General features: G+C 34.0%; 1 long non-coding RNA gene across 1 annotated transcript in view; it reads right to left on the bottom strand.

The window, feature by feature from the left end:
* Positions 1 to 24,301, bottom strand: part of LOC131504269 (uncharacterized) — a 114,260-nt gene that overhangs the window by 9,501 nt on the left and 80,458 nt on the right. The window contains exon 3 of the long non-coding RNA XR_009257894.1: positions 7,979 to 8,081. This is a non-coding gene — a long non-coding RNA (uncharacterized LOC131504269). The remainder of the gene's footprint in view (positions 1 to 7,978; positions 8,082 to 24,301) is intronic.

The following is a 24,301-nucleotide window of genomic DNA, read 5'->3' as shown; positions in this document are numbered from 1 at the left end:
TTGAGTGTTGAGTTTGATAAGTTCTTTATAGATTTTGAATACTAACCCTTTATCTGATATGTCATTTGCAATTATCTTCCCCCATTCTGTTGGTTGCCTTCTAGTTTTGCTGTTTGTTTCCTTCACTGTGCAGAAGCTTTTTATTTTGATGAGGTCCCAGTAGTTCATTTTTGCTTTTGTATCCCTTCCTCTGGAGACGTGTTGAGTAAGAAGTTTCTGCAGCCAAGATCAAAGAGGTTTTTGCCTGCTTTCTCCACAAGTATTTTTATGGCTTCCTGTCTTACATTGAGGTCTTTCATCCATTTTGAGTTTATTTTTGTGTATGGTGTAAGAAAGTGGTCCAGGTTCATTCTTCTGCATATCACTGTCCAGTTTTCCCAGCACCACTTGCTGAAGAGACTGTCTTTATTCCATTGGATATTCTTTCCTGCTTTGTCACAGATTAGTTAGCCATATGTTTGTGGGTCCATTTCTGGGTCTCTATTCTGTTCCATTGATCTAAGTGTCTGTTCTTGTGCCAGTACCATACTGTCTTGATGATTACAGCTCTGTAGTATAGTTTGAAGTCTGGGATTGTTATGCCTCCAGCTTTGGTTTTCTTTTTCAAGATTGCTTTGGCTATTCGGGGTCTTTTCTGGTTCCATACAATTTTAGGATTATTTGTTCTAGCTCTGTGAAGAATGCTGGTGTTATTTTGATAGAGATTGCATTGAATATGTAGATTGCTTTGGGTAGTATCAACATTTTAATAATATTTGTTCTTACTATCCAGTAGCATGGAATCTTTTTCCATTTTTTTTTGTGTTTTCTTCAATTTTTTTCATAAGCTTTCTATAATTTTCAGCATATAGGTTTTTCACCTCTTTGGTTAGATTTATTCCTAGGTATTTATTTTGTGTGTGTGTGTGTGTGTGTGTGTGTGTGTGCACAACTGTAAATGGGATCGATTCCTTGGGATTTATTCCTAGGTATTTTATGTTTTGTGTGTGTGTGTGTGCAACTGTAAGTGGGATGGGTTCCTTTCTGTCACTTCATTGTTGGTGTATTGGAATGCAACCAATTTCTGTGCATTCATTTTATATCCTGCAACTTTGCTGAATTCATGGATCAATTTTAGCATTTTTTTGGACCTTTTGGAATTTCCATATACAGTATCATATCATCTGTGAAGAGTGAAAGTTTGACCTGCTCCTGGCCGATCTGGATGCCTTTTATTTCTTTGTGTGGTCTGATGCAGAGGCAAAGACTTCCAATACTATGTTGAATAACAGTGGTGAGAGTGGACCTCCCTGTCTTGTTCCTGACCTTAAGGGGAAAGCTCTCAGTTTTTCCCCATTGAGGATGATATTAGCATTGGTTTATTCATATATGGCTTTTATGAAATTGAGGTATGATCCCTACTTTCTCGAGGGTTTTTATCAAGAAAGGATGCTGTATTTTGTCAAATGTTTTCTATGCATCTATTGAGAGGATCGTATAGTTCTTGTCCTTTCTTTTATTGATGTGATAAATTACATTGATTGTTTTGTGGATATTGAACCAGGCCTGCATCCTAGGTATAAATCCCACTTGGTCGTGGTGAATAATTTTTGTAATGTGTTGTTGGGTGCGGTTGGCTAATATCTTGTTGAGGATTTTTGCATCCATGTTCATCAGGGAAACTTGTCTATAATTCTCCTTTTTAGTGTGGTCTCTGTCTGGTTTTGGAATCAAGGTAATGCTGGCTTCAGAGAAAGAGTTTGGAAGTTTTCCTTCCATTTCTATTTTTTTTTGAACAGCTTCAAGAAAATAGGTGTTAACTCTTCCTTAAATATTTGGTAGAAAACCTCTGGAAAGCCATTTGGCCCTGGACTCTTACTTTTTGGCAGATTTTTTAAATTACTAATTTGATTTCCTTACTGGTTATGGGTCTGTTCAAAATTTCTATTTCTTCCTATTTAAGTTTTGATAGTTTATGTTTCTAGGAATTTGTTCATTTCTTCCAGATTGCCCTTTTTATTGGCATATAATTGCTCATAATATTCTCTTATTATTGTTTTATTTCTGCTGTGTTGGTTGTGATCTCTCCTCTTTCATTCTTGATTTTATTTATTTGGGTCCTTTCCTTTTTCTTTTTGATCAAACTGGCTAATGGTTTATCAATTTTGTTAATTCTTTCAAAGAACCAGATTCTGGTTTCATTGATCTGTTCTGTTTTTTGGAGGGGTTTTGATAGCATTAATTTCTGCTCTAATCTTTATTATTTCCTGCCTTCTTCTAGTTTGGGGTTTTATTTGTGTTCTTTTTCCAGCTCCTTAAGGTGTAAGGTTAGGTTGTGTATCTGAGATCTTTCTTTCTTCTTTAGAAAGGCCTGGATTGCTATATACTTTCCTTTTATGACCACCTTTGCTGTGTCCCAGAGGTTTTGGGTTGTGGTGCTATCATTTTCATTCACTTCCATATACTTTTTAACTTCTTCTTTAACTGCTTGGTAGCCCATTCATTCTTTAGTAGGATGTTCTTCAGTCTCCAAGTATTTGTTACCTTTCCAAATTTTTTCTTGTGGTTGATTTCGAGTTTCATAGTGTTGTGGTCTGAAAATATGCATGGTATGATCTCGATCTTTTTGTACTTACTTAGGGCTGATTTGTGTCCCAGTATATGGTCTATTCTGGAAAATGATCCATGTGCACTGGAGAAGAATGCATATTCTGCTGCTTTAGGATGAAATGTTCTGAATATATCTATTAAGTCCACCTGGTCCAATGTACCATTCAAAGCCAGTTTCCTTGTTGATTTTTTGATTAGATGATATGTGTACTGCTGTGAGTGGGGTGTTGAAGTCTCCTACTATTATGGTATTACTATTGATGAGTTTCTTTATGGTTGTGATTAACTGATTTATATATTTGGGTGCTATCACATTTGGTGCATAAATGTTTACATTTGTTAGGTCTTCTTGGTGGATAGACCCCTTAATTATGATATGATGCCCTTCTTTATCTCTTGATACAGTCTTTATTTTAAAGTCTAGATTTTCTGATATAAGTATGCCTACTGCGGCTTTCTTTTGTTGAGCATTAGAATGATAGATGGTTCCCCATCCCTTTATTTTCTATCGGAAGCTGTCTTTAGGTCTAAAGTGGGTCTCTTGTATACAGCATATAGATGGATCTTGTTTTCTTATCCATTCTGTTACCCTATGTCTTTTGATTGGAGCATTTAGTCCATTGATGTTTAGAGTGAGTACTGAAAGATATGAATTTATTGCCATTATGTTGCTTGTAGAGTTGAAGCTTCTAGTGGTGTTCTCTAGTCATTTCTAGTCTTTGTTGCTTTTGGTATTGATTGATTGGTTGTTTGATTGATTGATTGATTTAATCTTTTCTCCCCTCAGAGAGTTCCCCTTAAAATTTCTTGCAGTGGTTTATTGGTCACAAACTCTTTTAATTTTTGTTTGTCTGGGAAACTTTTTATCTCTCCCTCTATTTTGAATGACAGCCTTACTGGATAAAGAATTCTTGGCTGCATATTTTTCTGATTCAGCACACTGAATATATCCCGCCACTCCTTTCTGGCCTGCCAAGTTTCTGGGGATAGGTCTGCTACAAACCTGATCTGTCTTCTCTTGTAGGTTAGGGACTTTTTTTTCCCTTGCTGCTTTCATGAGTCTCTCCTTGCCTGAGTATTTTGCGAATTTGACTATGATATGCCTTGCTAATGGTCGGTTTTTGTTGAGTCTAATGGGGGTCCTCTGTGCTTCCTGGATTTTGATATCTGTCTTTCCCCAGGTTAGGAAAGTTTTCCGCTATGATTTGCTCACATAACCCTTCTACCCCTATTTCTCTCTCTTCTTCTTCTGTGACCCTTATGATTCTGATGTTGTTCTTTTTTAATGAGTCACTCATTTCTCTAATTCTTAAATCGTGCTCTTTTGCCTTAACCTCCCTCTTTTTTTCTGATTCGTTATTCTCTATAAGTTTGTCTTCTATATCGCTGATTCTCTGTTCTGCCTCACCCATCCTTCCTGCTGCAGCATTCATCCATGATTGCAGCTCAGTTATAGCATTTTTTTTTCATCCTGACTAGTTTTTACTTTTTTTTTAATCTCTGCAGAAAGGGATTCTAATCTATTTTTGACTCCAGCTAGTATTCTTATTGTCGTGATTCTAAGTTCTGGTTCAGACATCTTGCTTGTATCTGTGTTGGTTAAATAACTGGCTGTCGTTTCTTCATGCTCTTTCTTTTGGGGTGAATTCCTGCTGAATTCTGTGGTTCAGGTTGTGCAGATTGTTGTGTTAATCCTCCAATCAGTTTTCTAGGTGTGTAGAATAGTTTAGTGTTGGTCTGGCTGTATTTCATGGACGTGGGATGGGACACAAAAAAACTTCCATGCTGTTCCCCATCCATTTATTTTTTAATATAATCTTATTTTGACACTCTCTCAGCCAAATCTCCAATGATTCCTTAGCTCTCCCACTTAGAATTCAATTAAAAACAACTCTGACTAATGGCAACTTTTCCATCCTCATATCCTGATACTCCCTCATTCAACTCCTTGTACACACCATGTAAACTGTCAACACAAAGCCTTTACACTTGTCATTTTCTATGAAATATGTATCTCAATATATCTATGTAGCTTATTTATTTTATTCATGTCTGTTTTAGACCCACCAATATAAAAGAGTCACCCCTGTATAGTCTATTCCTTCATCTGGCTTTTCTTTTTAACCTGATGTATTTTATATTTATTTGCTTATTATTTCTATGTCTCATTGAAGAAGTTTCTCCCTGTTTATTTTTGTATCCCCATGGCTAGTAAAAATCTGACATGTAGTAACTCTTTAATAATGCATCATGTGGGGGTGCCTAGGTGGCTCAGTCGGTTGAGCGTCAGACTTTGGCTCAAGTCATGATCTCACAGCTCATGATTTTGAGCCCCGCATCAGGCTCTGTGCTGACACCTCAGAGCCTGGACCCTGCTTTGGATTCTGTGTCTCCCTCTTTCTCTGCCCCTCCCCTTCTCTGTCTCTGTTAGATCTCTCTTTCTCTCTCTTAAAAATAAACATTTTTTAAAACTGAACAAATAGGGGTGCCTGGGTGGCTCCGTCAGTTAAACATCTGACTTCAGCTCAGGTCATGATCTTGCGGTTTGTGAGTTCCAGCCTCGCGTCAGGCTCCGTGTTGACAGCTCAGAGCCTGGAGCCTGTTTCGGATTCTGTGTCTCTATCTCTCTCAGTCCCTCCCCAACTCATCCCTATCTCTGTGTGTGTGTTTCTCTCTCTCTCTCTCAAAAAACAAATATTAAAAAATTTTTTTAACTGAAGAAATAATGCATAATGTGAACTAAAATAAGTATTGATCATTAAATAGCTTTTCCTAGGTCTTCCAGTGGAAGATAGTATAGAGTTTAAATATGCGTTGTCCCTTCTTTCTGCCCTAACACCCATTAAATAGAACGCACACTCACTATTTCAAAGGGTTTGTGTCGAGCACACAAATTAAGCTGAATCATGGAAATGAACCAAGAAGGGCCTTAATGAACTGATGTAAAATCCATTCTGAACAACAGTGTGCTAATAGAGATTTTTCTATCCATCTGCTTGCTTCATGTAGCTCTCTTCTCTTAATATATAACCAACCAACAAGCAAAATAGAGCTTGAAATTCCTTAACATATTCTCCTAATGAAGAATTTTTCAAACTGTGGTGTAATGCTAACCACTGGTGACTGATCATGGTAAACTCCTCCTTCAACCATGAGAGCAGATTTAGTCCCACAATAATCACTTAACTTATTTTTCCTCAGCTAAGGAACTACATGCAAATGAAGAACAGATTAAGATATAAATGTAAAAAGTTGGCATTTTTGTTTGGTTTTTAGTTCATAACATTTATATTAATCCTATATCTTTACTTCTCAATTTTTTTAGGAAAACACCAAATATTTAGGTTGTTTTGTTAATAAAAAACAAATAGGGATCCTTTGTGGATGCAAAATGTGTCTTTTGCCATTACTCTTTTCAAGGAGTAAAGTCTTGAAAGATTTCACTAAAAAAAGACTTTTTGGGTGGTGCCTGGGTGGCTCAGTCAGTTAAGCCTCGTGACTTTTGATTTAGGCTCAGGTCATGATCTCACGGTTCATGAGTTCGAGCCCTGTGTGGGGCTCCATGCTGTCAGTGCAGAGCTTGCTTGGGATTCTCTCTCTCTGCCCCTTCCCTGTGCTCGCTCTCTCTCTCTCTCTCTCTCTCAAATAAATAAAATAAACTAAAAAAAAAAATTTTTGGCATGCAGAAACTTTAACACACATTCCCATATCTGTTAATACTCTTTACTCACTGCTAGATAATTGTTATTTCTGTTCAATCTATTATTAATATAAATACCCAGCAGCCTAAAAATTATTCAAACTAGCCTCACAACAAAATCCCTTTAAAAATTAAAATAAAGAAGTGAATAACAATTCAGTTGACTTCAACAGGATTATAATTGTTTTCTTTTTGCCCAACAGTACAGTTCCAAGTGTATCTAGTCATTTTTCCCTTCTATAAGTGCCTAGACATACTTCCATTTCAAAGATAATTATATTCTTTTGGATAGTAAGCTTTTGTCTGATATCTGCAAAATTTGCAAAAATTTTCTTCCATTCTGTAGGTTGCCTTTTAATTTTGTTGTTTCTTTTCTGTGCATGATCTTTAAAATTTGATGTTGTCACACTGTTGATTTTTGCTTTTGTTGTTTGTGCTTTTGGTGTCATAGTCAAAAAATTACTGCCCAGATCAACACTGAGGACTTTCTTCCCTACATTGTCTTCTAGAAATTTTACAGTATCAGGCCTTATGTTTGTCTTTGATTCATTTTGAGCTCATTTTTGTGAGTGTTGTAAGACAGGGTCTAATGTCACTGTTCTGCACGTTTATCTAGTTTTTCCAATATCATTAATGCAAACTGATTTACCTCCTATGGAAAATGATGTGGAGATTCTCAAAAAGTTAAACGTAGATCTACCATATGATCCAGCAAACCATGTCTGGGTATATACCCAAAGAAAATTAAATCAGAATCCCAAAGAGATACATGCACTCCCGTGTTTACTGCAGTATTATTCACAATAGCCAAGATACAGAAACAAACTAAGTGTTCCTCCACAGATGAATGGATAAAGAACATATATGTATACATACACATACACACATATATATACACATACACACACACACACACACACACACACACCCAATGGAATACTGTTTAGCCATAAGAAAAGGGGAAATTCTATCATTCGCAACAGTATGGACAGACCTTGGCACTTTATGCTAATTAAGATAAGTCAACAGAGAAGACATGTACTGTATGATGTCACTTATATGTGAAATTTAAAAAAGCTCAAGTCATAAAAACAGAATAAAATGGTGATTACGAGGCAATGGCAGTTAGGGGAGAGGACAGATATCACTGAAAAGCACAAACTTACAATGAATAATAAATAAGCCTTAGAGGTCCTTTACATAGCACAGTGAATACTGACAACAATATTATAATCAACAAACTTGCTAAGAGACTACAACTTAGTTATTCCAATGACCAAGAAAATGATTGTTATTAAATATAATAAAGGTGTTAATTATCGCCACAATGACACATTATATAGCACATAATGTAAAAAAATTAACATGTTGTACATCTTAAATTTATACAATGTTATATGTCAAATATATTTCAAATTAAAAAGATAAATTAAACAGATGATATGAAAGTATTTGTTTTAAAGTGTGGACCACAAGGAGAATATTTGTGTTTGTGAATAGATGGAATAATCTCCAATTAAATCATGATGGTAACTTATGAAAGGATTGTTAATCAATATAAATGTCAGGCAGCAGTTACCCATAATGCCTTGTTCAAACAATTGGCAACTTTTTCAGTCTCTCTGGTAGTATAGCCTATGATGGTTTTCATGTTCCCTGCTGTGTTTCATACAAGCACATGAGCATTACCAGTGGTGTGCCTGAGATGGCCCAAAAAGGGCTAAGAAAAAGGTGATGGTGTGAATCTCCTCATGACTCCATTTTCAGTGATGTCGTAATAGCTTGAAATCCACTGTGAAGAGATTATATAAATTGTGTAAATTGGCAAACATTACAAATCAGAGTTTTTGTTTATGTTTTTTTGTGAGAGTATATAGTTCTCTAGTTCACTACTACCAGTGGTAAATCAAAAAATATATATTGAATAAACATCTGAGTTTATTTATTGTGCAATATCTATTATTAAAATAGTGTATATTCAAAGTCTTTTGGACTTTAATAGAGCCCATAAAAATACGGATGGTTTTGGAAGTAATTTGCGGTGACCAATACATTTCATGTATTCTAAATGGTACCTATTCTAAATTTCACATTTCTATGTATATAATAACTCAGTGTATCACAATTCCATAAACTTCATGAATAAGTTATTTAAGCCATTTATTCTTCAGTATTACTAAAACTAAAATGAATTTGCAATGTTTGGAAATCCATTCGTACCTTGTGGAATGCTCATTTTGCATCTTGCAAATGCACTTCACAGGAAGTGCAAGTCTAGGTTAACAACAAGATATCCCCAGTGCAATTTTTATTATTTACTAGGTGGGTTTTAAAATATGACATGAAACACATGCAGTATATTTTAAGACCTTTTTTGAAATTGAGAAGATTTTTTTCTCCTGAGAAAACAAACCTGCCTACCTACATTTTAATATTTTTAATATTAACATACTAGAAAATTTTTGAAATACTATCACAGGCAAATATTACTAATGGGTCTCAATTATTTCATACCACAGTCAGAACCAAAGTAATTAATCTTCTTTTAGGGTAGTAAAATACTCTCTAGCATCTAGTAGTTATAATGGATAACCCTATTCTTGGAATATGAGAACAAATTATACGACATCCTAATCTAATATGAAGAAGAAAATTTTTATATTTTCAGTGTTGTGAATATGTGAAATAGAATTCTTAAATGTTTAGATAACATGTCTTTTTAGATTCATCTATCAGGAATAAATAAAAGACTGACGTATTTCCAATTCCAATCTGAATTTCCAAAGTCCTTCATTCTAATAATGCCTTAGTGAGCATGTTATTGTTGAATATGTATACTGCACACCTGAAATTAATATAGCTCTATTTAAACATACTGCAATTAAAAAAAAAAAAAGTAAAGTAATGCATTACTGAATGACTGTTAAAAGTGTGAACTTAGACTCTGTTTCTTACTTCCTCTGTGATTTCAACGGAGTTAAAGTTCTGCATCCTCAGTGCCCTCAATAGTAACATGAGAATAATATAGTAGAAAACTGATAAGAAGATTAAATGATAAAATGATTAAATGATAAAATACATATAAGATTACATATAAGATATTTAGAACGATACCTGGCACATTAATGAGTAGCCACTAGATAAGCTTTTAATTTTTTTTCTTCCCATTCCTCACTTACTTTTACTTATTTATTCTTTCAAGACATATGCTGAAGTGACGGCTATGTGATAATCCATGTCATGAAAATTGGTATTGAGAAAAAATTTAATGAAGGCTTAGAAGTATTTGCATTGTTAGAAGTAAGAAGAAATCCAACTGAGCATTATTAAGCAGCAAAATTGCATCCAAACATTTTAGTGTGAGTACTTTGTGCCATTAAGTCCTTTATCCTTTGTAGCTGCTATTTTTGTTTGTTTGTTTGTTTGTTTGTTTGTTTGTTTGTTTTTTCATTTTGAAACACATACCCAGACACAGAGATTGGAACTGTTCCTCTCTGTCCCTCTTCAATGGGTTTATAAGTCAATATTCCTAAAGAGATCTCCTACTATTAAAACTAATAATGACAAATATTCTGTAAGAAGAATAACTTCAGGAAACTTGCTACAAACATGCTTCAAGTTTTTTTCAAAAACCACTGTCAAATGAAATATGATTTGTTTAGGTTTTAGTTAATTGTCACTTTTTTTCTCTATATTAAATTTGTAAGAATAAACTATAAGTAACTGCAGCTTTCAAAATGAGGAGTAGCTTAGCTTATCCTTGACCCACATGAAAAATAGAAAAAAAAAATCAGCAGCACTGTATTACTTTAAGGTATCCATAATTTTAATTCCATTTTTGATTCCCTTTGATATAGAGCATTATGTGACTGAGACATGCAGTGAGAAATGTAAGGGTATAAAGAAAGAACAGGAAGTAAAAATTAGAATCATGAGGATAAAATTGATGATGGTAATCAGCTCACTGAAAATTATCTAAAGAAACAAATTTCACCCTCCATTAGCTTAGTACACACAGAGAGAGGAGATACAGGATGCTGATTTCATTCTCCTTTAGAGGCTATATTCCAGTAACAATATTTGTGAGTTTACAGGACTTTCATGCAATGACACATTCTACCCACTAACTTTTGTAAAGAGCTCAATAACAAGAAATTCAGACTATCCAGTTATAATAATAAACATGATTAGTAAGATTAGTAAGAATGAAGAAGGGTCAGAGATGTCTGCCTTACCTCTGCCAAGCCATCCTGTTGATCAAATATTGAGAGGAATGTATTATGATTAAATCACATTTGATTAATTCTGTGTTGTTTAATAATTAAACCATATGGTATTATATCCACGTGAGTTTGATATTTGAAGATTATTTAAATAAAATATGAATATTTTTAAGGAAATTAGTGGAAACTTTACTTGTTAAATGTTTTATTATTTGGATATTCACAACATTGTCACTATAACATTTGAGGTTCGACAGCATAGCTGACACATGAACACTATTACTATATCACATTGTTCAGGAAGGCTATAAGGATTCTTTTAGTAAATATAATGATTTAGCCCCAACATTTTATTTAAATGTTGAAAGTTTAAAAACATTTTACGAATAAGAAGCAATAATTTTCACTCCTATGGAAGTCTATTAATTCATTACACTTATTTCCATTAAACATATATTTCGAATTAAAATGTCATTATTAAATTAATCCAGGCTTACAACTGAAGAGTCTGTATATAGCATTACTGCATGGCTATTCCTAGAGCTAACTGAGAATGTTAGGAATGTCCAGTGAACATTGAAGCTTTTGGTTAAGAAAAGCAAATCAGAAATATATTGCCATAATCATTATTATATACATGCATGCATATATATATATATATATATATACATATTTATGTCTTCCTGTGAAAAATAAAAGCTATAGAATACAGAATATAATTGATTCTTGAAAACACTAAGGCAAGGAACATTGACTATGCCCATGTTCTCTAAACAATACTGATTCAAAGAAAAGTAATGCATTTAAGGTGATTTTCACCAAAGAAGGATAGATTTCACAAGGCTTACAATAATACTCTTCAGTGTGAAATAAATCTTTTCTTTACTTGAAAGAAAACACCTGGAGGTTCAAATTCTAGATTTGTTACATTTGAGTTTTTCTAAAACTATTTTGACTTTTGAGATTCTGGCTAAATATTTTGCACTTGTCTTCTTATGTGAGTGCCTTCTAACTGACAACTAAGAACCTGCCTGGTCTGTGAAAATAGAAATATCTCTACCATATCTTCGCAGGTTTTTCATTGAGATGATCATATAATTATGTCCATTAGTATAAATATCTCAAATGCTTAGAATCTTGTTCCATTTTCCAGCTATTAGCAAACTAACTTAGAGAGGAAACTGTTTAACAATAGTTTTCGTGTTTGTTTTTCTCTTTTCTTTTATTATTATTTTTTTCTTTCCTTCTCTTTTATTTTGGTGTTAAACAGTTGAAACTTAGAACCTACCTACACAGTCTTCCGTGCATCTGGGAATTTGTTATATACTCATATCAGTCCTATCACAGAACTACTTAATTTTGAAAGTTGAGAATTTCTGTCTTATAAAGTTATACTGGAGAAGGGAAAGACATAATTCTATGAAAATCACACTTTTAACTAAGATAATGTTCTACAAGGTAAACAGATGTTAATTACATTAGATTTTGATTGTATATGACTTTATAGATCAGATTTTTATCTGTTCTAAAACTTAATTTAAAATATGTATATTTTAACTAATAAAATATAGAAAATAAATTCTTTCATAATTTATACCAAAATTCCATTCTGAGTTTTCTGGTAAAATTGGTAGTAAAAATTCTTCATTTTAGGAAGTCTGGGAACTACTCATTTAAGTAAACTACTTACTTAAGTTTTACATAAAACTTCCTAGTTTCAAAAGGAAGAAATTACAGGCCATTCATTTTCATGAGAAAATATTTAATATATTTTAGGTTTTAATTTATTTTCTCAGCAGGCACAATTATTATGTTACCAAGACATCAAGAATGCATTTAAAATTGCATAAAAACATTATAGGAAAATAAAAAATTAGAAAATATAACTATTTAATAATCTACTATGAGAGTAACAATAATAAAATTTGGTTTCACCTTCTATTATAGGACCTTAACATTCAAGTAAATTGGGAAATTCAGTTTTGTGTCTTTAGTAACAATAAATTTAAATATTTATCCATCAGTGATTATTATTATGAGTAATCCTAAAACAGATGTGAACTAAAGTTTTTCTAGACCAAGGTACAAATTACAGATGAAACACCATTCTCATCAACTCTTTTTAAATAGGGAAAATGAGGGCTCAGATGGTTAAGTGCTGACTTCAGCTCAGGTCATGATCTCATGGTTTGCGGGTTTGAATTTCAGCTGGCAGCTTGGAGCCTGCTTCATATTCTGTGTCCCCCTCTCTCTGCTCCTTCCCATCCCTCCAACCCCCATCGCCCCTCCACCCTGCCATGGTCTGTCTCTCTCAAAAATAAACATTTTTTTAATAGGGAAAGTGAAACCATACCAAGAAGTTCCGAAAATTTTGACACTTTATTTCTGAATAATAATTCCAGGCTCAGTTACTTAAATATTATCATGCCACCATTAGTTTATTTTTCTCAGTGTATGGATATAAGATTTTTCTTATTTTCAATTTTCTAAATGTTTATTTATTTTAAGAGAGAGAGACAGCAAGCACAGGGGAGGGGCAGAGAGAGAATCCCAAGCAGGCATCAAGCTGTCAGCACAGAGCCTGATCTGAGCCAAAATCAAGAGTCAGACACTCTTGACTCTTGACCTACTGAACCACCCAGGCAGCCCTATTCTTTCTAATTTTGAAAATGGCTCATCAGGCTAAATATTTTCCTTTTTACATATTCAATCATGATAGCAATTGGATTTTGGAACTGTGTGAATTAAATTTTGAAAGACATATAAGGAGGTTCTTTTAATGATACTAATAACTCATCACTTAAGTAAAACCCAATGTGACTCTTTTCTTTATTTAAACGTGACCCTTTTAAAAATGATTCTCTCCCTCACCTCAAATTCATTTGCTTTCCATACATTTTCAGATGCTTTCAAAGATATTAGGTACAAAAAACAGATATTATACAATTGGATGGTATACAGATGGTATACAACTGGATTCCTATTCATGTGAATGCAGTAAAGAATTCATATCCTACTGTTGCTGCATTCAGAGATAGGTGTTAGAAGCCTTGTATTTGGAGTTCTGAGCCTTGGAGTTTTGTAGCTCCATGATCTTATAAAAAAGTTAATCTTTTACAGAGGCGCACAAGTGGTTCAGTAGGTTGAGCATCTGACTCTTGATTTCAGCTCAGGTCATGATCCCAGGGTCATGAGATTGAGCCCCATGTTGGACTCCACGCTGAGCGTGGAGCCTGCTTAAGATTCTCTCTCTTTCCCTCTTCCCCCCCTCCCTTGCTTGTTCATACTCTCTCTCTAAAATAACAACAACAAAAAAAAATCACTCTTACACAAGTCATATGGAGGGATAAAAATGCTAATATTTGTAAGTGCTTTTGTAACCTATAAAAATTCTATATATAAGTTAGTATCTATATATACTAAAAGGTCTCATTTCCTCATCTAAAAATGAAGTGCTTTCAATGATATTTAATAAGTATATTTATTCATAAAAGCTTTTAAAGTATAATAAAAAATGACACACTAAAATTACAGCCAAAAGACTCATATTATCTTACATGATTGATTTGATATTTTTATAAACATAACATCTTGAAGCGGTTCCAAATAATTAATACTTTTACTATAAATAAAAGAAGACTGACTGAAAATTACAAGTGGCAGACAAGATTATTATGATTGTGATGATTATTTCATTGTATGAAATTTTTAGAAGGAATACATTTAAACTAAATATGATTTGTCTTCATGTTGCCAGGATTATAAGAAGTTTAGTAGACTCCTTGATATTACCTAACATCTCTGAATACTATCTTCTGCTTTCTTCACTATAATTTGGGGATGACAATGTTTGATTAGTTTTCCTAAAATGAAGCTGTGAGAATGAAATCAGATAATGTGTCTATGTTCAATTTTTATTCAAGGGTAGGGAATCATTCCTTTCACTCTTCTCATTTTAAATGATCAGAAGTAACATTTGGGATGCCTAGTGATTCCCTTGGATAACCAGAGGTTGATTGATTTTTAGGAGATTCTTAAAGTTTCTTTTTTTTCCATAATGAATCAGTTCTCCCATTTTTTTTTTGCATTTAAATATCCAGTTTTAGCTTCATTAACTACTTCATACATTTTCCTTGACTTGCTATTTTTTAACTGGTTGAGTTAAATACTTCCATTTATTATTTTTTTAATTTTTTTATATTTTATTACACTTAAATACTGGATGCTCTTTATTTTGTCTGATTTAGACTTTAGCAATACCCTACATATTTTAATCAGTTAGAGTTTCAATTTTGTAAACTTACAGTTATTTTTCTCTTATTCATTCACTTTTAAGATATTAGTTTTCAAATTCAGAAATCATTGGATGAGTTGGAAAAAGCATTTGTGGGTAAATACAAGGTTGGGATGATATTTTTGTTATTACTTTCCAATCTCATGTTCAGAAAACATAGCTTGTACAAGTTCCACTTTATGGGGCCCATTGTAATGTTCTATTTTCCCAAATATAAAAATCATTTTTGTGTTGGTTTCATGGGCATGAGAAAACATGCACTTAAATCAGTGTACTTTCAACTTCTGACAGCAATCCACAGTAAGAAAGACATTTTATATTAAAATTTATAGCACAATCACACACACACAGATGCATATGCAGTAAATGTGGAGCAAGACTTTGATGATAATCTCACAGCTTATTCTATTTTGTTCTATTCCATTTTATTTATTTTTTTAATATCTGGTTGTGACATCAGTATACTTTTTTGATCCAGGGTTTGAGAAATACTGTTCAAAATATGCTAGGATTTGCTTATATAAAAAATCTGGGGCACCTGGGTGGCTCAGTCAGTTAAGCATCCAACTGTTGGTTTATGCTCGGGTCATGATCTCATGGTTCATGGGTTCGAGGCCCTTATTGGACTCTGCGCTAACAGTGTGGAGCCTGCTTGGGATACTCTCTCTCTCCCTCTCTCTCTGCCTCTCCCCTGTGCACTTGCCCTCTCTCTCTTTCTCAAAATAAATAAACTTTTTTAAAAATTCTGTTTTTCCCTATGTTCATAGAATATTACAAAGATATATTGATTCCCAGTGTATCAAACAGTCCCTGTATTATCAGCTAATTTTTTTGTACTCAAAAGCAACATTTGTGGCTCAGACCACATGTTTTAAAGATAGTTTGATTTTGTGAGAACTTAGGAACTATCACTTTATTAGATATTTTTAATCACAAATTAATCCTTAAAGCCAAATGGATCTTAGACATCCCCTTATACCTTCTCGACCCTATCAATAAGCTCTCTCTTTGCAAATCTACTTAAAGGAAACTACATGTTAATGAAGTTTATCAGCCTGTGGAATTAATTTGCACACTCTTCTACTATTTAAAGCTGTCAATCTTTTTCCTCCAACATTTTATTTTTAGGCCCTGCCAATCATTACTCAGTAAACTTGTATTCTACTTGATAGTTGAAAATATACTGATAATTACATATGAATGAAAGAATAATGGATGGGAAGAAAATCTATTTAAGTATTTTATTATAGTATATTAAACAGATAAAGATAAGGCAGAAAATAGTGTATCAATTTAACCTAATACACCAAACATGTATATAGTTGTTTGTAAATCATAACAATTTACAAGTAGTTTTATAAAACCTCATGTCTCACTCTAAACTTTAAAAAAGAAACTTTGCATTTCAAATCCTTTACAACTTTCATTATTTATTTACATATTACTGCACAATAACTTTTAAAAAGAGTATTTTGACAAAATCTCACTCACTTCTAAACCAAGAGTGTGTGAGTTATCTATTGTTGTGTATCTTACTGCCCCCAGCTTCACAGTCCTGTGAGTCACACATGCTGGCTACTCTGTGCTCAACTCAAAGATACTTCTCCTTGCCTTGGCCTAATACCCAGTGAAGTTGCCTTCTTCTGGTGGTATATCATGTAAGATGGACTCAGTCACATGTCTAGTATTTAGTGGTGACTTTTTTTCTAGATTTATTACCATATAATCAACATAAAACATTGCATAAGTTTAAATTATACAGCACACTGATTTGATACACTTATGTATTGCAAAATGACTGACACAATGAATTAGCAATGTCATCATGTCACATAATTACCATTTGTGTGTGTGTGTGTGTGTGTGTGTGGTGAGAACATTTAAGATTAACTTTCTTAACAACTTTCATGTATACAATACATTAGTGTTAGCTATAATCCCAAAGCTGCGCATTAGATCCCCAGAACGTATTCATCTTTTAACTGGAAGTTTGTACTCTTTGATCAACATCTCCCCATCCCCACCCTACCCCAGTTCCTGGTAGCCATCATTCTATTCTCTGTTTCTACGAGTTTGGCTTTTTTCAGTTCTACATATAAGTGATTTCATATAATATTTGTCTTTCTCTGACATTTCACTTAGCATAATGCCTTTAAGTGCATCTATGTTGTCACTAATGGAAGGATTACCTTATTTCTCATAACTGAATAATAGTCCATTATAAAGATATATGCTTTCACTAAGCCTCTTACTGCACACGGTCTCTCATCCTCACAGAAACTATATGGGACTTATTTTCATAGCCCTCTCAGGAGCCATGGAACAAGTGGATGAGAGCCAAAGAGGCAGGATCTCTTAAGGATTATTTTCAAAAGTACTATACCATCAATCCTGTGGCATTCTGCTGAAAAAATAAATCATAAGGTAAGCTAAGATTCAAGGTAGTAGAGAAATAAGTCTTATTTGTAGAAAGCAAGAACATCAAAGTCATATTCAAAGGGTATACATAGAAGGGTAATATGAATTTATGGACATTTGTGTAATGTGCCACATACATATCTCACACTTTAATAATATCAGGATACCCTTTAAATAGGAAGTAAAATTCTTATTTCCTCATACTAACATGATTTTTTAAAAATCACTAAATTATATATTCATTCACATAACCTGTTCTTAAAATCCTATTTTAATTTTCATTCAAAAATCAATTTATATATTATATAAAATTAAATTAACTTATTTTTTAAATTTTTTTAATCCACATAGTTTAAATTTTTTTAACCTTCATTCATTTTTGAGAGACAGGGTGTGAGCAGGGGAGGGTCAGAGAGAGAGGGAGACACAGGATCTGAAGCAGGTTCCATGCTCTTAGCTGTCAGCACAGAGCCTGATGTGAGGTTCAAACCCATGACCTGAGCCGAAGTCGGAATCCAACTGACTGAGCTACCAGGCACTCCAAAATTAAACTTGTTAAATCTATTTATATTTATATATTTCCATATTATAAATTGTAGTTTCTTGCTTAGCTCAATTCTCTAATCTGGGCTTAATAGAAAGAAAAAATACCAGGGCACATGGACAGCTCAGTCAGTTGAGGGTTTGACTCTTGATTTTAGCTCAGGACATGACACCAGGGTTGTGGGATCAAGTCCCACACTGGGCTCTGTCCTGAGCATGGAGCCTGCTTAAGATTCTCTCTCTCCCTCTGTCCCTCTCCCCTGCTCTTACTCTCTCTCTCTCTCAAAAAATATATATGCATTTGCATTTTCTATATTTACTTGATTATTTTATTTTACTTTGAGGGTAGTGAACAATAACATTAATCAACATTATCATTGCAAAATAATAAATATGTCCATTATTGAAGCTATACCATGCTCATGAATTAGAGTACTGAATATTATCAAAATGTCCATACTACACAAAGTGATCTACAGATTCAATGCAATCCCTATTAAAATACCAATAGTATTATTCACAGATCTAGAAAATATAATTCTAAAATTTTCATGGAACCACAAAAGATCCTGAATAGCCAACTGACCTTGAGAAAGAAGAATAGAGCTACTGATATCACAATCCCAGATTTCAAGATGTACTACAAAGCTATAGTAATCAAAACAGTGTGGTACTGGCACGAAAATAGACATATAGGTCTAGGGAACAGGATAGAGAGCCCAAAAATAAACCCACATTTACACAGTCAATTAATCTATGGCAAAGGAGGCAAGAATATAAAATGGGTAAAAGAGTCTTCAATAAATGGTGTTGGGAAAACTGGACAGGTGCATGCAAAAGAATGAAAATGGACCACTTTCTTATACCACCCACAAAAATAAACTCAAAATGGATTAAACACCTAAATGTGAGACCTGAAACCAGAAATCACCTTAAAGAAATATTGGCAGTAATCTCTTTGACATTGGCCTTAGTAACATTTTTCTAGATATATCTCCTGAGGCAAAGAAAACAACAAAAAAAATTAACTATTAACCAAAATAAAAAGCTTTTGCATAGTGAAAGAAATCATCAACAAAATGAAAGGCAACCTATTAAATGGAAGATATCTTTAAAGATAACTAATAAAGGGTTAATAGCCATAATATATAAAGAAGTTATAAAGTCAACACCAGAAAATAAAAAATAAAAAAAAAAATAAATAATAATAATCTGATTAAAAATGCACAGAAGACCTAAATAGACATTTTTTTAAAGAACACATACAAATGGCCAACAGGCACATGAAAAGATGCTCTTCATCACTAATAATCAGGGAAATGCAAATCAAAACCCCAATACTGGGTCACCTGTATGGCTCAGTTGATTCAGTATCTGACTCTTGATTTCAGCTTAGGTCATGGTCCCAGGGTCGTGTGATCAAGCCCCACATAAGGCTCTGTGATGGGCATAGAGACTGCTTGGGATTCTATCTCTTCCTTTGCCTTTCTCTCCCACTCACATGCTCTCTTGCTCTCTCTCTCCTCTCTCTCTAATAAAAAATAAATAAATAAATAATTTTAAAAGAAAACCACAATATCAACTTACACCTGTTAGAATGGATAAAGTCAAAAACTCAAGAAAATAACAAATGTTGGAGAGGATGTGGAGAAAGGGAAACTTCATGCACTATTGATGGGAAAGTAAATTGGTGCAACCAATGAAGAAAACAGTATGGAATTTCCTCAAAAAAATTAATGATAGAAATACCATACAATGCAGTAATCCCACTAGTAGGTATTTTCCAAAAGAAAATAAAATCACTAATTTTAAAAGACATGCATCCCTATGTTTATTACAGCATTCTTTACAATAGCCAAGATATGGAAGCAACCTAAGTGTCCATCAATAGATGAATGGATAAAGGTGTGTGTGTGTATGTGTGTGTGTGTTTGTGTGTATGTGTGTGTGTGTATGTGCATGTGTTGTATTACATACTAGAATTTTACTCAGCCATAAAATATAATGAGATCTTGCCATTTGCAACAACATAGATGGATCTAGAGGGTATAAAGCTACGTGAAGTCAGAGAAAGAAAAATGCCACGTGATTTCACTTACATGTGAAACCTAAAAAACAAAACAAGTGATCAAATCAGAAAGAAAATCATAAATACAAGGAAGAAACTGGTGGTTGCCAGAGGGGAGAGGGTTGCGGCGGATGCGTGAAATACGTAAAAAGAATTAATAGGCACAAACTTCCAGCTACAAAATAAGTCACCAGCATGAAAAATATAGCATAGTCAGTAGTATTGTAATAATGCTACATGGTGAAAGCTGGTGACTACATTTATCATGGTAAGCACTGAATAATGTACAGAATTGGTCAATTGCTGTATTGTACACCTGACACTAATATAATATATGTCAACTATACTTCAAAAAAATTTTTAACAATAAGTTAATACAACCATGTGTTTGCTAAGTTTTGAACAGGCAATCTATTTAATATCCAGAATGTTGTATTAAAGAAAAAAAATATTTATCCATGAGCATTTCTTCATGAAAATGTAATGAGTATATTATTTTGGCCTAAGGCATGTGCTACCCGTTCTTCTTACAGTATCTTTATTTTTGGTAAAACATTTTTCTATCCCTGGTTCAGGTGATTCAAGCTGATCTGATTCTATCATTTTATTCCAGCATTGGGCATAGTATCTACATGTTCCCATTAAATGAATTCTTCCATCTGGGAATGGAGATCATGGTTTAGGCATGGTCTGGTAAATCAGCTTGGCCAAATTAGAGTCAGACTACTGATTTTGAATGGAAATACTGGCATCAAACTATTTTCCTTTTTCTGGCAAAACATGTAGCAATCTTTTCTACAATGTGGGCTTAGTTTTACCCCAATACTGAAGCCAACACACCTGAAAGCAAAGCTAAAGGATATAAAACACAATGTCTTGATGACATTTACTGCTTCCATAATCTAACATGTTGGCCATCAGAGCTACCTCTGGAACTTTTTGATTCATGAACCACTAAGCTTCCACTTTTGCTTAAGTCACTTACTACTGGTTTTCTATCACAAGCCAGGTAAATAGTACCAACCACAAAAATTTATCAAGACTCTTTTTTTTAAGCTTATTTATTTTGAGAGAGAGCACACACACAAGCAGGGGAGGGAAGAGAAAGGAAGAGAGAGAGAGAGAGAAGAGAGAGAGAGAGAATGCCAAGCAGGCTCTGCACCGTCAGCTCAGAGCCCAATGAGGAACTCAAACTCACGAGCCATGGGATCATGACCTGAGCTGAAACCGAGAGTCAGATGCTTAACCAACTAGGCCACCCAGGTGCCCTTATTTATCAAGACTCTTGTATGAATATAATATTACAAGTGGGTATGTGCAAATAGGGAATCAGGGTAATAAGTCTGTCGACTTTGTGCAGATGGTATACTCAGGTCATTTTTTTTTGGATGGCCATTGTGTAATAAGCCTATTGTATCACTGCCTTTTCCTATTTGGAATACTATAAAACCTCTGTTCCTAGTGCATGATATCATGTAATTACTTGGCATGGAAGGATCCTTTACATATTATTCATTATTTCAATGAAAGTATATTTTCTTCACACTTGTGTTTTCATTGCGACAAAACAAAATTTCAATAATCACTTCATAGGATTAAAATGCAAATACTTTTCAGTCAGATTTATCAGGGTAAAGACACAGCAGAATTCAGTATTACTACCGGTCAATTTCAGTTAATGTTAGTGTCAAAACATGGGTAGCAAGTAGGCATGTCTACAAATACATCAAATTGTGTGGCAGAGAACAGTTATAAGCTTTATAATAAGTTTTGAAAGTTATTGAAACACTACCGAAACATTTAAACACTTTTAGTTATTCATTTTTATTTAACCATTTCTCAATAATTATTTGAAAAAAATCTAACATTTTTAAATATAAATATACATAAATTGTTCTATTCATAAATGACTTTTTTTTTAATTATAGTTTCAGCTTGCTAGTCTCAATGAAATTTGTTTTGTTGTTTTTAGTAATACTGGCAACTGTTCTAAAGAGGTTTATGTCTCATCTATTTAAAACATAATTTCTCGGGGTGCCTGGGTGGCTCAGTCGGTTGAGCCTCTGACTTCAGCTCAGGTCATGATCTCACGGTTCATGAGTTCAAGCCCCACTTTGGGCTCTGTGCCAACAGCTCAGAGCCTAGAGCCTGTTTCTGATTCTGTGTCTCTCTCTCTGACCCTCCCCTGCTCACGCTCTGTCTCTCTCATGCAAAAATAAATAATGAAACATTTTTTAAAAGTTTTAATGTAATTTCTTTTTAAGTTTTTTTTAAAAATTTATTTATTATTTCTTTTTGGGAAAGACTAAATGTGAGCAGGGGAGGGACCGAGAGAGAGGGAGAATCCCAAGCAGGCTCCACGCTGCCAGTGCAGAGCCCCACATGGGGTTCGGACTCACAAACTGTGAGATCAAGACCTGGCCCAAAATAAAGAGTCAGACACTTGATGACTGAGCCACCCAGGCACCCCTAAAATGTAATTTCTACACACATGGCCTCCAACTTAGTATCAACATCTCTTAAAGAGTCTGTAGCTTTCATTCCCATTGTAAACAGTACACACTACCTCAGGAAACTAGTATATCTCTGTCTGTGAACCAAAAGAAAATAACTCTCTCTCAACACAATAATAAATGTCTCATTGCCTTTCCCTAGCATAATATAGCCAAATATTGTCTAGGAAATTTTGTAAAAATCATGTTAAGTATGAGGGGGGAAAAAAAAGAAGATGAACACGATGTGTTGGTTACAAAAGAAAAGGAGGCAATAGAAGGAAGATGAAAATGGAAGAAAAATTTTAAAAGAAAAAAGTAAAATTAGCATGGAATGCAAAGTTTCCAGTTATACATAAGAAATCTAACATGAATAGTACAGATTTAGAATAGCCTGACTTCCTTAATAGTGTCAGGCCATTTTTTTCAAATTACGTTGTACATTTTTTGTTTATTTTGTTGTTGTTGTTGTTTTATTTCCCCACTTTCGGGATGTCAGTAATAAGCATATGAGACATATACATTCAATAGGATCACCATGAGCCCAAAGCAATTGTCCACATTAAGCATATCTTAATTAATTTAAGTTTATGAAAATTAAATCTAAAAAAAAAAAAGTCCTTCAAGAGTCAAGTAAAGTTTCCTAATTTGTTTTAAGTAGAAAAAAATCTAGGCTATCAAATTTTCTATAAAAACAATGAAACCAAATAAAACTTAGCAATATCCACAAGATATTTAGTGGGAAAAAGTGGAAAATGAGAATTTTTAAACACAGTCTATATTCAAATATAAATTCAATAATTAAAAAAAACATTCCAAGGGGCGCCTGGGTGGCGCAGTCGGTTAAGCGTCCGACTTCAGCCAGGTCACGATCTCGCGGTCCGTGAGTTCGAGCCCCGCGTCAGGCTCTGGGCTGATGGCTCGGAGCCTGGAGCCTGTTTCCGATTCTGTGTCTCCCTCTCTCTCTGCCCCTCCCCCGTTCATGCTCTGTCTCTCTCTGTCCCAAAAAAATAAATAAATAAATAAAAAATGTTGAAAAAAAAAAATTAAAAAAAAAAAAAAAAAAAAAAAACATTCCAAGAAATATTGTTCCCGTGACCTTTTTGAGGAAACATTTTCAAGATTATCTATCTCCCAATAAACATAATGTGTGAAGCTGTACCAAAACACCAGACATAAGTATTGATACATCTAATTGCAGAGCTAAGATGAAAACCAATGTGGTGTAAGAGTGACAAAATACAGTGTGTGTGGGAGGGGGAGTGAGTGGGTGTGTGTGGGTGTGTTTTAGCCAATACCAAAATGATGCAAGGAAAAAAAAAAGAAGAGAAATAGAAGGAAGACCATAAAATAAGCTTGCTTGTTGCTTTATTATAATAGTTGGAAGCCATAAACAATCATGTAAATACGGCAAATGAAGTAGGTGATAAGTATATTTAAAAGTATGAAGGTGACATGAACATTGGCAGTTACTTTTCCAAAGAAGGCATCCAGATGGCTAACAGACCCATGGAAAGATGCTCCACATCACTCATCATCAGGAAGATACAAATCAAAACCACAATGAGATACCATCTCACACCCGTTAGAATGGCTAAAACTAACAACTCAGGAAACAACAGATGTTGGCGAGGATGCGGAGAAAGGGGAACGCTTTGCTGGTGGGAATACAAACTGTGGCAGCATTTCTGGACATCCGTACAGAGGTTCCTCAAAAAATTAAAAATAGAGCTACCCTATGGCCCAGCAATTGCACTACTAGGTATTTATCCAAAGGATACAAAGATGCTGATTTGAAGGGGCACATAACCCCCGTATTTATAGCAGCATTATCAACCATAGCCAAATTATGGAAAAAGCCCAAATGTCCATTGACTCATGAATGGATACAGAAGATATGGTGTGTGTATACACACACACATATACATATACAGAATGGAATATTACTCAGCCATCAAAAAGAATGAAATCTTT

Source organism: Neofelis nebulosa, chromosome 1 (assembly GCF_028018385.1).
Source record: "Neofelis nebulosa isolate mNeoNeb1 chromosome 1, mNeoNeb1.pri, whole genome shotgun sequence".
Lineage (NCBI taxonomy): Eukaryota > Metazoa > Chordata > Mammalia > Carnivora > Felidae > Neofelis > Neofelis nebulosa.
Note: the sequence above shows the minus strand (reverse complement) of the source record. Positions and strands in the feature narration are given on the sequence as shown.